Here is a 15,258-nt window from a genome sequence, read left to right as displayed (position 1 = left end):
TTGCGCTCACACAGCTGAGACACATTTGTCCAAGATGCCGTTTGAACATCTGTAACTTTTAATGGTTGCATTGGACGCGTTTCGGTGGTTTAAATCGACGCTCGTGACTTAAAGTCGAGTGCTTTTACTGTGATTTAGGCAAGCGCGCTCATAATAGAAGCGACGCGGTTGAGAGCACGGCTCATGGTTGCATAGCAACGACAGACGCCACTGGAGCGAAAGCCCATTGGAAAGGAGAATGCGGTGCGGCCGCTTATGTGACGCGATATGTGAATGCCCCCATAGAACGGCGATTTTGCATATCAGTCAGGTAGCAACTAGGGAATAATAATAATTTAGCGGGCTGGATTATGTTTTATTTTTGAGATTAGTTGGGGGCTGTAAATGGCCCGCAGGCCGGCAGTTTGAGACCACTGCCATAAGTGATAACAAAATAAAACAAAAGTTTCAGAATAACTCGCGGGCCGCACTAACACTAAACTTTGATGTCAGGTGGGGGGCCACAAAATATCATCCCGCGGGCCACTTGAGGCCGCGAGATTGAGACCCCTGAATTAGAGAATCTTTATCCTCATCAGTGTGTCTCCATAACATCTTTATACAAGAGGTTTGAGCTTCACTGAGAGCCAACAGATACAATCAGCTCCTAATAACTCTTTGTGTCTGAGTCTTCCATTTGATACCCAGGTACCTGCTTTTCTGTGCTGGATCGCTCAACCCGAACAGATCTTTTTGAATTGTATTATTAAGTTGAATTATTAGATTCTAACAGGTTTCCTGCTGTACATTCACAGAGAAGTGTCTGTTTGTCTCTATGGATGGTTAGATTATCTCATCACAAGAATCTTGATCAACTGCATTTGCAACAATTACTGGGAAAACCCACTGACAACTGCACTTTGGTGACTTGAAAAGAATCTTATCTGGAATCCATTCTGGTGGTTTCCTAAAAGCTGTGAAATGTTTTGACTGCACAAACTAGGAAATACACAGTACTTCTCTTGAGACGCTCATAATACTGTATACTGTAGATCAGAGGATGAAAGTGATGTTGTTTTTTGTTTTTTATTTGTTTAGTTGTTTTGTATTTTCTTCTTCATATCGGTGCCAGATGTACTGTGTGTAAATTAAAACATTAACATAACTATGCCCAATACAATAAATAAACAACAATAACTAATATATATATATATATTTTTTTTTTTTTGCATTTATTAAATATTATTTTAAATATACATGCTTCTTCATATAATAACGTTAATTTATTCAGCTTGTTGATGATTTTCAGTTCATGTTCACATAATGCATTAACCTCTCCCTGTTTTGACAAGGGAGAATGTAAAAGACATATTACAGTTTTTCTAGATTGCTAACAGAGGCCAGTTACCCTGATCTCAAGAGGCGCCTGCCTCCCATGACAGTGACCCAGGTTCTAGGCCCGCACAAAGCGGGGCAAATAGGACGTGACCCGGATGGGATCATAAGCCCTCTTGGGATCTTTACAGATCATAAGCCCTGGTGCCCTGGATATGCTTTGACATGCCCTGACATTTGTGCTTTTTTAATTTGCTTAAAAACATATTAAGCTATATTAAGCGTTTTCTTTATAACAGCATTAAGTCACGTTAAGCATTATACATTAAGTGTTTCCTTTATAATGGTTTTCTATATGGGAGGAAATGCTTAACGTGTAATTAAATGTTTTGCATTCATATTCTGGGCATCTGCTTACATTACTCCAGTCTTCAGTGTCACATGATCCTTCAGAAATCATTCTAATATTCTGATTTATTATCAATGTTGGAAACTGCTGTGCTGCTTAATATTTTTTATAACCTGTGATACTTTTTTTTCAGGATTCTTTGATGAATAAATGAAATAATGGCTGATGAAAATTCAGCTTTGCTTTGGACACTTTACAATAAGGTGTCTTTTCAAACAGATTACATAAACAGAATATTTGTTTTTGATTTGACTAACATTATTTAAAACCTGACATTTAAATGTCTCATGTTTGTGTGACAAGTAGGCCTATGAAGTTACAGTTAATTTAGTCAGAATGGACTTCTTTGAAAGAGAGATGGCAGATTGTGCATCATGTTTTTTTCTTTGTTTTGCAAAAATCACACCATTTTGTTTTTACTGTGAGTGTACACAAATGAAGATTTGAATGATGTAGAACTCTTGTCTGTATGACCAAAATCGACAGAGTCTCTTTCGCACTGGTAAGAAAAAAAGTGAGGTGGTCGTGCCGGCGTGACCATCGACCCCAAGGGGTTAATTGCAAATCATTAAGATTTCAATCAAGTCAATCAGAGAACGCCTAGGGTTCTTATAGAAACAGAGGCTTAAAATCTCCACCCTCTCTGCATTTGATGTACAGGCTCAGTCACACTCAATAATGCAGGTTTGATTGGAAATATAATATTTGTATTGTTATTAGTCATATGTTGGATATCAGTGGGCCCCCTAGATTGCAACAATGCTAATGACTGGACATGATAAATAATTTGCTGAATAGGACTTATTTTGAGCCTGCAGGTGGAATTTGAATTCTACATCTGTAGTCAGAAATTGTCAATTGATGTGTGACTCTAGTCATGCACAAGCCGTTGTCCAAACCGGTCCAAATATGTCATGGATTTTTTAAATAACATAAATCTCTCATGGGTTTTCTACTACATATTTCAGTAAGAGACATCATTTACGTTATATTAAGCCATACAAGTCTTAACACCAGGGGTTCCCTTTAAGAGTAGGAGTCATATGCAAATCATATAGCAAATCATAGTTAGGATCTGTTAACAAAATTACCAGAGTTTAACAGAGTATTATGAGCGGCAAGTTATGAGCAAGGTGGTTTTGGAGTTGTAAAGTCAGGGGTGTCCAATCCTGCTCCTGGAGGACCACTGTCCTGCAAAGTTTAGCTCCAACCACAATTAAACACACCTGAACCAGCCAATCAAGGTCTTAGGCATACTAGAAACTTCCAGACAGGTGTGTTGAGGTAAGTTGGAGCTAAACTCTGCAGGACAGTGGCCCTCCAGGGCCGGATTTGGACACCCCTTAAGTTAAGTGTTTGACCAACTGCTACAAGTTCACTTTTGTGCCAGTGGGAGGACCAACAGCATATTAAACTGGTGGTCATGATGTTTTGCCCTGTGTTTATTATATTATAATGACAAGGAATGGCCTTTAATCGCATGATGATTTCACATTATTTTAGAAGGGAAAAGAAAACTGAAAGAGTATGAAAGGAAAAATAATAAAACTAGTGAGAAAGAACTTCTTTATCTTCTGTTTGTGCAAGAAAAATTAACATGCCCAGTATTTAACAAACTAAAATGATCAACCTGATATTGCAATATCTTGAATATATAGCCAAATCCATCTAAGGCCATAAGATTATTTAAAGGTGACCTATTATGCCCCATTTCACAAGATGTAAAATAAGTCTCTGATGTCCCCAGAGTGTGTATGTGAAGTTTTAGCTCAAAATACCTCACAGATAATTTTTTATAGCATGTTAAAGTTGCCACTTTTAGTGGTTGAGCAAAAACGAGCCGTTTTAGTGTGGTCCCTTTAAATGCAAATGAGCTGCTGCGCTTAGTCTAAGAGGGCGGAGCTTCAAGAGCTCGTTCTCCCCTGTCAGGATTCAGTCAGGACGCACTATAATGTCAGAAACTGCGAATACATGCTGCATGGAGATAGAACAGGTATAGTTTAGTTCAATTACGGTTATAACTTACATTGTCTTCCTTTTTTTTTTAATCCACTATAACTAACAAGCCTGTTGTACCGTCCAAATGATGGCAAAAACTATACAGATGGGTTGTATGACGTTTATTGTACTTCACACAAAAGATGAAGCATCCGTTTTCACTCTAGAAAATCACTGTAAGAGCTTAATAAAACACAGTGCAAGTGTGCATTCAAATATTATCCATAAACTCTCTCTTTTCCCTTGTATTATCATCACCAACAAACATAGCGAAGAACACAGAAACATTCGTTACAGCTAACAGTAAATGAATATATAAATGCCTTTCGGGTGGTGCTTAATAAACTGGTAAACTTTATACCCGTAAATAAACTCAGATGAACTGTAATAAAGTGCCCTTACCTTCATTACTGCCGTATCCAGTATCACTCTGGAGAATGTAAGCTGGATGACGAACAGTTTTTAACTTGTATATCCTCCTTGAGTAGCACATTTTTAGCACAGTCTCTGTTTTGTATTGTTCCTTTGTATTGATATTCGTTCACAAAGCAGTCCGGTGTGAAATGATTCGCGCAGACATAAACGAATTTCGACAGAACTGAGGGAGAATTTTCTGGAAAACCAAGTTAATCCACCTCGTTTTCAGCAGCTCAGATTTAGGGAGTAAATGAAGAGAGCTATGTGGATTAATCCATCCAGCTACAGAACACCTAAAACGCTTGGGAGACATTCTCGTCAGTGCAGCAATGGCGGACTCGCTGTGAACTCAATCAGGGCGGTTCTATGTTCAAATGTCAGTGTCTGTCAACATTCGTGGGTGGGGCCTTTTGTGACCTCACACTGCCAGGGATCTGGAAACGGCTTGTTCTCAGACACTGCTTATGATTTATGGGGATTAAAAAAAAAAAGGAGTGGGTGAATTTTTATCACTATAGGGTGGTTGTGTACACACACTGCCAACACACATATTTATGTCCAAACACCATGCAAAAGTGAATTTTGCATAATAGGTCCCCTTTAAATTTGATTTAATTTACATATCTGCAACCCAGTGACAATAGGGTACATTTTTCTTACCCTTGAAAAAAAAAAAAACAAGTGCAAGTGTTGGTGTAGCAGTTATGTATTTAGACAATTATTTTGCGATTCCACTTGCCATGACCATATTTGGGGTTTCCTGCCGCCATGCTGACTTGGGGGGGTTGGTGAGTCTGCATGAGACGTCACAGTGGTAGGTCGCACAAAGTTTTTGCGGTGATTCAGTTAAGGCCATGTTTCATGTAACAGCTGAATTCACATGATATATTTGTATGATAATTCAAAACCCCTCTGTGATGTACATTCAGATGTTTCGTTAATTATTTTTCTTTAAGTTACTTTTAATATCTGTAATTTTCTCTCTTTCACAGCGTCGTGCATTGCTGCCGCATGCTGTTTATATGCTGCACAAGTCCTCATATATTGCCATTTGTGTTATACGGGTACATGCTTTATTGCTATATGTTCTTAAAATGCGTTTTGTAAAAAGTATATTGCCCCAGTCTGCATGAGACGTCACAGCGCGTCGTGCATTGCTGCCGCACGCTGTTTATATGCTGCACAAGTCCTCATATATTGCCATTTAATAATAATAATAATAATAATATATTTTATTTAGAAGCGCCTTTCTGAACACTCAAGGTCACTTTACATAACAAATAAACAACACACATAAACATTACATAAACATTAAACAATTGGACGATGAGTGCAATCACTAAGAGTAAGCCAATATGAACAGATGAGTTTTAAGTCTGGATTTAAACAGAGGAAGAGAATCAGTATTACGAATGTCAGGTGGAAGTGCATTCCAGAGTAGGGGAGCAGAGCGACTGAAGGCTCTGCTCCCCATAGTGCTGAGACGAGCAGTGGGCACAGTGAGGTGAATGGAAGAAGAAGATCGAAGTGAACGGGAAGGAGTGGCAATGTCAAGCAAACCAGATATATACGGTGGGGCAAGGCGATGGATGGCCTTGAAGACATAAAGGAGAATTTTGAAATTAATTCCAAATTTGACCGGGAGCCAGTGAAGTTGTTGAAGAACAGGAGTAATGTGGTGAAAAGTGGGGATTTTACTGATAATGCGGGCAGCAGAGTTCTGGACCAGTTGGAGCTTATAGATAGATTTACGAGGGAGACCAAAAAGAAGAGAATTACAGTAATCAATACGGGAGGTGACGAGGCTGTGTACAAGAATCGAGGTGGATTGAACAGTGAGTGAAGGACGAAGACGGTTAATGTTGCGTAGATGAAAATATGCAGAGCGGGTTACATTATTAATGTGAGATTGGAAAGATAAGGAACCGTCCAGTATGACCCCTAAACTTTTGACCTGAGGTGAGGGGTGAACTACAGAGCTGCCAATTGATAAAGAAAAACTTTGGATAATGTGTTTTTTGTGCCAATGAGAAGAACTTCAGTTTTGCCACTGTTTACTTGTAAGTAGTTAGATGTAAACCAAGGTATTATTTCTGAAATACGTTATATAAGTTTGTAAGAGCGGTGGGTGGAAGTGTAGAATTAGGTTTACTAGATAGATACAACTGGGTGTCATCTGCAAAGCAATGAAAGTGAATATTACATTTTCGAAAGATATTGCCAATGGGGAGAAGATAAATGATGAAAAGAAGAGGACCCAATACAGATCCCTGAGGAACACCAGTACAAACCAGGGAGGACTGTGATTGAAAGGATTTTAATTGAATAAACTGAGTGCGGCCTGAGAGATATGAACGGAACCAATGAAGAGGGGTGTGAGTGATACCGATGGAAGAAAGTCTGTTGAGAAGAATGGAGTGAGAGATAGTGTCAAAGGCAGCACTAAGATCAAGGAGTATAAGAATAGAGAGTAAACCAGAGTCGGCTGCGATGAGAAGATCATTAGTTATTTTAATAAGAGCAGTTTCAATGCTGTGGCAAGAGCGAAAGCCAGACTGGAATTGTTCATAAAGATAGTTCTGGGATAGATGGGCATGGAGTTGTTCTGCAACAGTTTTTTCAAGAATTTTTTAAATAAAGGGAAGATTGGAAATGGGGCGTAAGTTATTGTAATTGTTAGGGTGTAAGCCAGGTTTTTTAAGAATAGGAGTGATTACTGCAGTTTTGAACAAAGAAGGAACAATTCCAGTAGAAAGTGAGGAGTGAATGATAGCAGTTATAAGGGGGAGCAGAGAGGAAAGACAGGATTTAACCAACGATGTAGGGAGAGGGTCGAGTTAACATGTAGATGACTTAGATCTGCAAATGATATCAGAAACTGAAGAAGCATCAGGAATTTTAAAGCTAGAAAAAGGCTGACAGAGTGGAAAGTATTCAGAAGAAGGAGATGAAGAACGTATATTTAAGCTCTGGTGAATATTGTGAATTTTCTCTTCGAAAAAGAGCAGCAGAGAATTACATGTGTCAGTGGAATACATATGAGAAGGTAGAGAGTCAGTTGGTTGGAGAATTTTGTTAAATAGTGAAAACAAAGTCTTTGAGTTACCATAATTTGAACATATTAGACAGGAGGTGTGTTATACAGAATAAAGTGAGGACCTGATGGCAAGATTTTTCGCAGTCTGTCTTTGATTACGACACAACGCAGAAAACACACCGCTACAACTGGTGCCGTGATCGTTGCTTCACTCGTCGTGGGACCGGACATGTTACACGCGAGTGGAGGAGTTGTCGGGGTGATAGGCCAACGAGTTCACTGCTTCAACATGACTAAGTGGATGAGAGGTTCGCTATTTGTGTATAGCAAACATGAACTGAAAAATCCTTGGTTCAGTAGACTGTTGAGCAGTTAAAAAACAAAACAATCTGAATGAACTGAAATATTTTGATAATTGGACTTAATTACACTGAAGATTTTTATTTTACTCCTTCAAAAAAATAAAATAAAAAAAAGGGGATTGAAAGTTTTTTTATATATATATAAATCAGAATATGGAGGGTTTAAATGGACAGATGAATATAGGAAGAGGAAGAGGTGTACTGAGGTTCATCGAAGCACATCAGGCAGTTGGGGCTAATAAAATTAGTCCGCTTTCATCAACCCCAATTCACACAAGACATGTTAATGTGCCGACATCTACTGTGTCTCAGTCTTGTGCTGTTTCTGATGATTCTGTGCAATTCTCTGATTTAAATGCTGTGCCAGTGAACCTTGTTAATGATATAGTGAAACAGATAGGCAGCAGCATTGGCCAGAACATTATTGCATGTCTTGAGTCTAGCATTTTTGGCCAAAACAAGCATATTGATTCAACTGTCAATATGAATGACTTGTCAAAAGTCAGCTTAATTGTTAAGCAAGATGTTTATGAGCCCCCGTACTTCAGAGGTGATGAAGAAGAGAAAATTTGTGTTGACGAGTGGGTAGAGAAAATAAAAGTATACTTGAGAAAGCATGAAGTACCCTTGAAAGATCAAGCCGACGAAGTTCTGACAAAGCTGAAGGGCAAAGCACGTGATGTAGTAAAAGTTGGACTGAGAAGTAACCCATTGATTGACCTCAGTGATGGTCCAAATCCAATTTTTGACCTGCTCAAGCAACATTGCAGTGATACTGTGTATTCGTGCATGCCTTTGGCAGATTTTTATGCCACATTGCCTTTGAAAAATGAGAAACCGTTTGATTACTGGATCAGTCTGCACAATGCTATTGATATCGCTGGGGATGAACTAAAAAGACAGGGAAAAACTCTTGATGACCCTTTACGAGAAGTCACTGTGATGTTCGTTCGGATCTGCCCAGATCCAGAGCTGGCTCTAATATTCAAGTGTAAGCCACTGGATGAATGGACCGCAGCTGATGTGCAGATTAGACTGGTTGAGTATCAGAGGGAGAATAAGCTCCTACAACGCAAGTCTAATGTACATGTGAGTGGCATTGCGTATCATGTTCAGTCAACAGACGTTTCGTGTGCTCATGGCCGTGGTGTGGAGAAGAATACAGCAGTGGCGCCATCTCAGGATACTGAACACTGTACTCAGGATCAGTCTTTGAGTCGCATGATCAGTCTTTTGGAACGAGTTTTGGACCAGGGTTCTTGTCAGCATGTGACGAGAGTGAACAGACCTCAACATAAAGTAAGGAGTGGAGTAACCAAACAAAACGTAGCATGTGAAGTATGCGGAGATGCAAGTCATGACACTTTTTCACACTGCTGAATAAACTGTTTGTGCTTTAACTGTCATACCTCTGGCCACAGAGCTTCTGCTTGTTCTGCTGGGACTGCCCCCAAACCACAAGTTCAACAGAGCAACCCTGACTCAGTTGGGAAACTAGATGGCCCACATGAGGAGGGGACTAGTGGAGGGGCCATGCGTTATGTCCCCGAGTAATGAAGATATTGATTTGGAGTCTGTTTACTCTGAGTTTTGCAATAGTGTTGATGACAAGACAAAAGTGATTTTTTAAAATGTGCAGAGGCTTAACACAAATGATGACCTGTTCTTTACTGATGTTTGGATACACGATGTTGTTTCACTGTGAGGCTTGCTTGACAGTGGGTCTATGGCCTGCACTATGAATACGCAAGCCCTGTCCAAACTCATAGAATCAAAAGTACTCACCTCTGACGGTTGTCACCGTCACACTATGAGAAGCTGCGAGAGGCCTTAGATGACATGGAGGAGCGTGACATAATCAGGAAGTCAGTGAGTGATTATGCATCACCTCTGGTGTTAGTCTGGAAAAGAAATGGTGACCTGAGGCTGTGCACAGACTTCGGCAGGCTGAATGCGCGCACCGTCAAAGATGCACATCCTCTTCCGCATCAAGCGGACACGCTTGCGGCTCTAGGTGGTAACGCATTTTTTTCCACAATGGACCTAACATCAGGCTATTATAACGTGGAAGTACACGAGGACGACAGGAGATTCACAGCTTTTACTACTCCATTCGGCCTATATGAATATAATAGGCTTCCACAGGGCCTATGTAATAGCCCTGCAACATTCATGAGGATGATGATGAATATATTTGGCGATCAGAACTTCATGAGCATGCTGTGTTATCTCGATGACATCCTCGTTTTCGCTCGTGATGAACAGCTTGCTTTGGAATGATTAGAGATGGTATTCCAGAGACTTAAGGCTCACAATTTGAAACTGTCTCAAAAGAAGTGTCATTTTATGAAATCTTCCGTTAAGTTGTGACGGCGTGGCTACAGATCCTGAAAAGGTCACAGCTATTGTTGACATCACAGAACAGGATCTTATGGAAGATGGCTCTGATATTCCATCACAGACGAAAATAAGGTCGGATGGTGGTTTTTGGGGATGGTGGTTTTCTACCAGCAGTATATCGAGGGCTGTTCTCGCATTGGTAGACCCTTCTTTGCATTAACATTAGGCATGAGGAAACCAAGGCATGCCATAGGACAGAAACGTGTGACAGCAGGCAGAAAACTTACCTCTTCAGACTGGACCCAGGAATGCAGAGACGCCTTTAATGCTCTAAAACAAGCTTTACTCGAAAGAGTAATTTTGGCACATCCAGATTTTAGTAAACCCTTCTTGCTGTCTGTCGACGCTTCCAGTAATGGGCTTGGTGCTGTGCTTTCTCAGGTAGGGGCAGCTGGAGAGGTTGCTCGCCCCATTGCCTTTGCTAGCAAGTCTCTTAATTATGCCCAATCCAAATATCCAGCACACAGGCTGGAGTTTTTTGCTCTCAAATGCTCTCAGTTTGTGACAAATTTAGTCACTGGCTCAAGGGTCAGCAGTTCTCAGTGTGGACGGACATTTACATTTACATTTACATTTATGCATTTGGCAGACGCTTTTATCCAAAGCGACTTACATTGCATTATACTATACATTTGTATCTGAGTGTGTGCAATCCCTGGGATCGAACCCATGACCTTGGCATTGCTAGTGCCATGCTCTAACCACTGAGCTACAGGACAACAACCCACTGACCTACATTCTTACAAAACCCAAGTTGGATGCTTGCAAGCAAAGATGGGTCGCAAAGCTTGCTCCATATAATTTCGACATCAAATACATCCCTGGGCCTAAGAATATAGTAGCAGATGTCCTCAGCCGTGAGCCATTTGTGCATCCCAGTGTGTTCCACCGTCTTACCAGAGTGCCCTATGGTGCTCTCTTGGAGGAGTCTCAGATAGTGAACACAGAGAATGTCCAAGATGTGGTCCGCTGGTCATGTCACCCTTTTGAGGCACATGCTCAGGACAAGCCCTGTTCAGATATTGAAGTGAATCATGCTGGTTTGTCTAGGCAGTCTGGTATCTCTCAGGAGGACATTTCTGCCATACTGGACAGCAGTAGACATCAGGAAAGTCAAGTTCAGCCATGTGCTTACTTGCTGCCACAACTGCTTGAGTCAATAATTCCATCTCATTTGTCAGATGATCCAGTACTGTCTAGGAGTTGAAGGACTTACAACACACTGATCCTGACCTGAACAGAGTGCTCTTCTTTGTGGAGCGCAAACGTAGGCCGTCCAGGAGAGAGAGGAACAAGGAGGCGCCGAATGTTCTTCGGTTTCTAAGACACTGGAACAAACTATCAGTAAGAATGGGTTTATTATATCGAGTCTCTAAAGATGTCATCACAAGGAAGAAGACTTTTCAGTTTATCATGCCTGCCACTCTTCGAGATGTAGTTCTTAAGGGAGTGCATGATAAAGCTGGGCACCAGGGGCAACACAGAACGCTCTACCTAACCAGACGTTGGTTTTACTGGCAAGGAATGGAAAGGGATGTTAAAGAGTATGTAAGATGCTGCAGAAGATGCGCTGTCAGCAAGTCACCAGAGCCTGAGACAAGAGCTCTACTTGAAAGTGTTAAAACATCAAGACCACTTGAGATGGTTTGTGTGGATTTTTGGTCTGCTGAAGACTCGTCCAATAAGTCTCTGGATGTATTAGTCATGACAGACCTTTTTTACTAAACTGGCACAGGCTTACCTTTGTCCTAATCAATCTGCAAAGGCAGTTGCGAAGCAGCTCTGGGACAACTTTTTTTGCATTTACGGGTTTCCCGAGCGAGTACATTCAGATCAGGGAGCCAGTTTTGAAAGCAGTCTTATTTCTGAAATGCTCTGGCTTGCTGGTGTCCAAAAATCCCATACGACACCCTACCACCCAATGGGTAATAGGGCTGTCGAGAGATTTAACCGCACGTTAGGCAACATGAGTCGTGCATTACCACCTAAAGCTAAGCACAGATGGCCTCAAATGTTGAAGTCTCTCACTTGTTGCTATAATGCAACAATTCATGAGACAACTGGCTTTCCTCCATTTCAGTTGATGTTTGGTAGAACTCCCAGGTTGCCCATCGACATGATGTTTGACTCTGCACTGCTTGATGACCAGGTGGTCGACTACAACCAGTATGTGCAGTCCTTGAGAGATGATCTTACACAAGCTATGAAATTGGCCCAGTCTTCTGCTTCGAAACAACAACTTATGCAAGCGAATCTCTACAACAAAAAGCAGAAAGGTGCTCCGGTGAACATCGGCGATAGAGTGCTGCTGGCTAATAAGGGTGAGCGTGGCAAGAGGAAAACTGCTGATAAATGGGAGAGTCACATCTACACAGTGACAGGAATGAACGATGAGGTCCATACATTCCATTTCAGAAATTTTGTGACTGGTACTGAGAAAGTTGTTCATAGAAATCTCATTATGCCAGTGAACTTCCTACCTCTCCAGAACGAAGTATCTAATATTGATGCATGTGAGAATGCTGCCTCGTGCTCATCAAGTCTGTCTGTTAGTGAAGCTGTCGAAATGAGCTTGCCTGTCAATGAACCAAATGAGAGAACTGCAGCATGGGTGTCTGAACTCCCAGCTTCCGAAGAAGTTAACTGGACAGAATCAGATTCAGAAAGGCTATGTGTGGATGAACAGCCTGCTTCCCTGACTGTACTATGTGTTACAAGCCTCAGTGGACAGACATTTGAGACAGAATGCAGATCTTTGACATGTGAACCTAACAATGACAAGAACATTGATCAAACTGATGAAATCATACATACTGGTGCTTTAGCCACTGACCTTACACAGCAGTGTTCCAGAGCTCCTTCCGGTCAGGGTGGGTCATTGACTGTCAGAACCAGATGTGGGAGGGTGGTTAAACCAGTCATTAGACTGATCCAGAATATGCATCAGAAGGTTTTGTCTGGGTTGTAGTTTTTTTTAGTGCATATAGGTGTTTGATTTTCATGGAAATTATCTAATTTGTTGATTAATTCCTATGATTAATTCCTATGATTAATTCCGTTTATTAACTTCTGTGATTAAATTTGAATATCTGTGATTGTGGTACCTTGCAAGGAAGAGAATTTAAGAGTGATCTGAACAGTAGATGAGATTCTATGAAATACTGTGCAAAAAACCACTAAATGTATGTAATGTGTAACAGGCATGTTATTCCTGCGAGTGTTTAGAGGCTTTGCAACCCTCTTACATTTCTAATTCTGTGAAGAGTATTTAGTGTTTCATGTGATATACAGTATTGTCTTTGGTACTATGGTCCAGTTTATTCCTTCCATTTTTTTTTTTTTTTGCTTTTCTTTGTTGTTTCAAATTTGGTTACATGTATCTGGTTGTTGTTGTTTTCTTGGGTGACTTTGTGGCATTTTGATGTTTTATGTTCTTTTGTTTTGTCATGTGCAAGTGGAAGTCAGCAGGGGTGAATGTAGCAGTTATGGATTTAGACAATTATTTTGTGATTCCACTTACCATGACCATATTTGGGGTTTCCTGCCACCATGCTGATTTGGGGGGTTGGTGCACTTTGCTGCTTCCCAGTCTGCATGAGACGTCACAGCGGTAGGTCACACAAAGTTTTTGCGGTGATTCAATTAAGGCCATGTTTCATGTAACAGCTGAATTCACATGATATATTTGTATGATTGTAATTCAAAACCCCTCTGTGATGTACATTCAGATGTTTCGTTAATTATTTTTCTTTAACCTGTTAGCCAGCACCCCCGCTTTTGGAAAATCCCAAAAAATGACATACCCAAACTAAAACAGATACAGTTCATGAACCCTTTGCACTAAAAGCATAAGTAAGGTCTCATTTGAAAGCAGACACTTTGCAGTTTATGGTAAACTCATAATCTACATTCACTACATCACTACACTCATAATTATTGTCACAATGAGGAAAATAGTTAAAAATAGCTTTGAAATTTTGAAAAGTTATTAGAAATTTATTTTTATGAAATATATTTATGAAAATAAAAAGTGAAGTTGGCCTTGTGGCAATCTAGAAATGCACTGCAGCTAAAGCCACATGTCTGACCATGTTATATTTCAAATCTGAAGATGATAGGTTTAAAACTCTGAGTTTTATTACATGTTTTTCAAGACCATGTCATGAGACTTTATTTAGAAAGGACTCTAAAATGTTAACTGATGTTTATTGTCATCTATTCAAGGGTATTGTCTATATTGTGTTTGTGGTGCTAACAGCCCTATTCAGTTTCAGTCTCCCCTGAACACATTCACACCTCTCCAGCCAGCTTATGGCTCTTATTCTTTTCTTTTGTCTCTATTATAATTACTGATGTTCTATTCAAGATGATTTAATCCCTCATTTCATTCACCAAACTTCTCACTTCACCTTCTTTCAAACTGTACCTAATGCCCTTCTTGGAAAAAAGAGAGAAAAAAAGTGAGCTTTACGATTAAAAATTATTTATTTACATTATAGCTCAGAACAGGTGCATCTCTGGGCTTGTTAGCATGTTAGCTTAGCACACCATCAAAACACGACAATTTATAAGATTAAAACCATGTTTTTTCTCCAAACTTACTAGTCGATTGTTATAAATAACCTTCTTTGATGTGATGTGGCTTTGGATCAAAAATCAGACAGAAAATATATAATTTTAGGCTATTCTGCACAATGAGAAAAGCTATCTCGATTAGCATTGCATTATAAATATAATCTACTATTATGAATACCTGACATGGCGTGAAGAACACAGATAAACCACATATCGTCACAATCGTGTATTTATTACTTTCAAAAGTGACGTTCTGTATGTTTATATCAATGATTATAGCGATGTCTGGTAGCCTCTGTTAGGTCCGTGTATGTCACATGACTGCCTCTTGTTCATCGTGTGTTACTTGTGGACTAAGTGCACAGAGCGCCCTCCGACTGCTGGTATGGTTTGAACACACAGTAGTCAGTGTATACAGCGCTCATATGACGACAGCAGCGTGTTTTGGGTAAAAATTTAATAAAAATTACTCCTCTGTATAGAAAATTGACATAAACATATGACAGTCCATCAATATTTCTCCAAATGTGCATGCTTTTAAGCTAAAAGCCCCGAGGGATGTTATTTTGTGGAGTTTTTTCATGGTGATCATACAGAGTTTTTTTCTCAATGGATGAAGCTGACGCTCACATTTCAATGAAAAGGTAACGACTCCGTTTCTCATATTCATACTCACGACGCATATTAACAAATAACGGTCACTATACGATGTTGAGAGTAAAATAAAGATTAAAAATTGAAGCTCG

Source organism: Megalobrama amblycephala, unplaced genomic scaffold, assembly GCF_018812025.1.
Source record: "Megalobrama amblycephala isolate DHTTF-2021 unplaced genomic scaffold, ASM1881202v1 scaffold520, whole genome shotgun sequence".
NCBI classification, from domain to species: domain Eukaryota; kingdom Metazoa; phylum Chordata; class Actinopteri; order Cypriniformes; family Xenocyprididae; genus Megalobrama; species Megalobrama amblycephala.
This window is presented reverse-complemented; position numbering follows the sequence as displayed.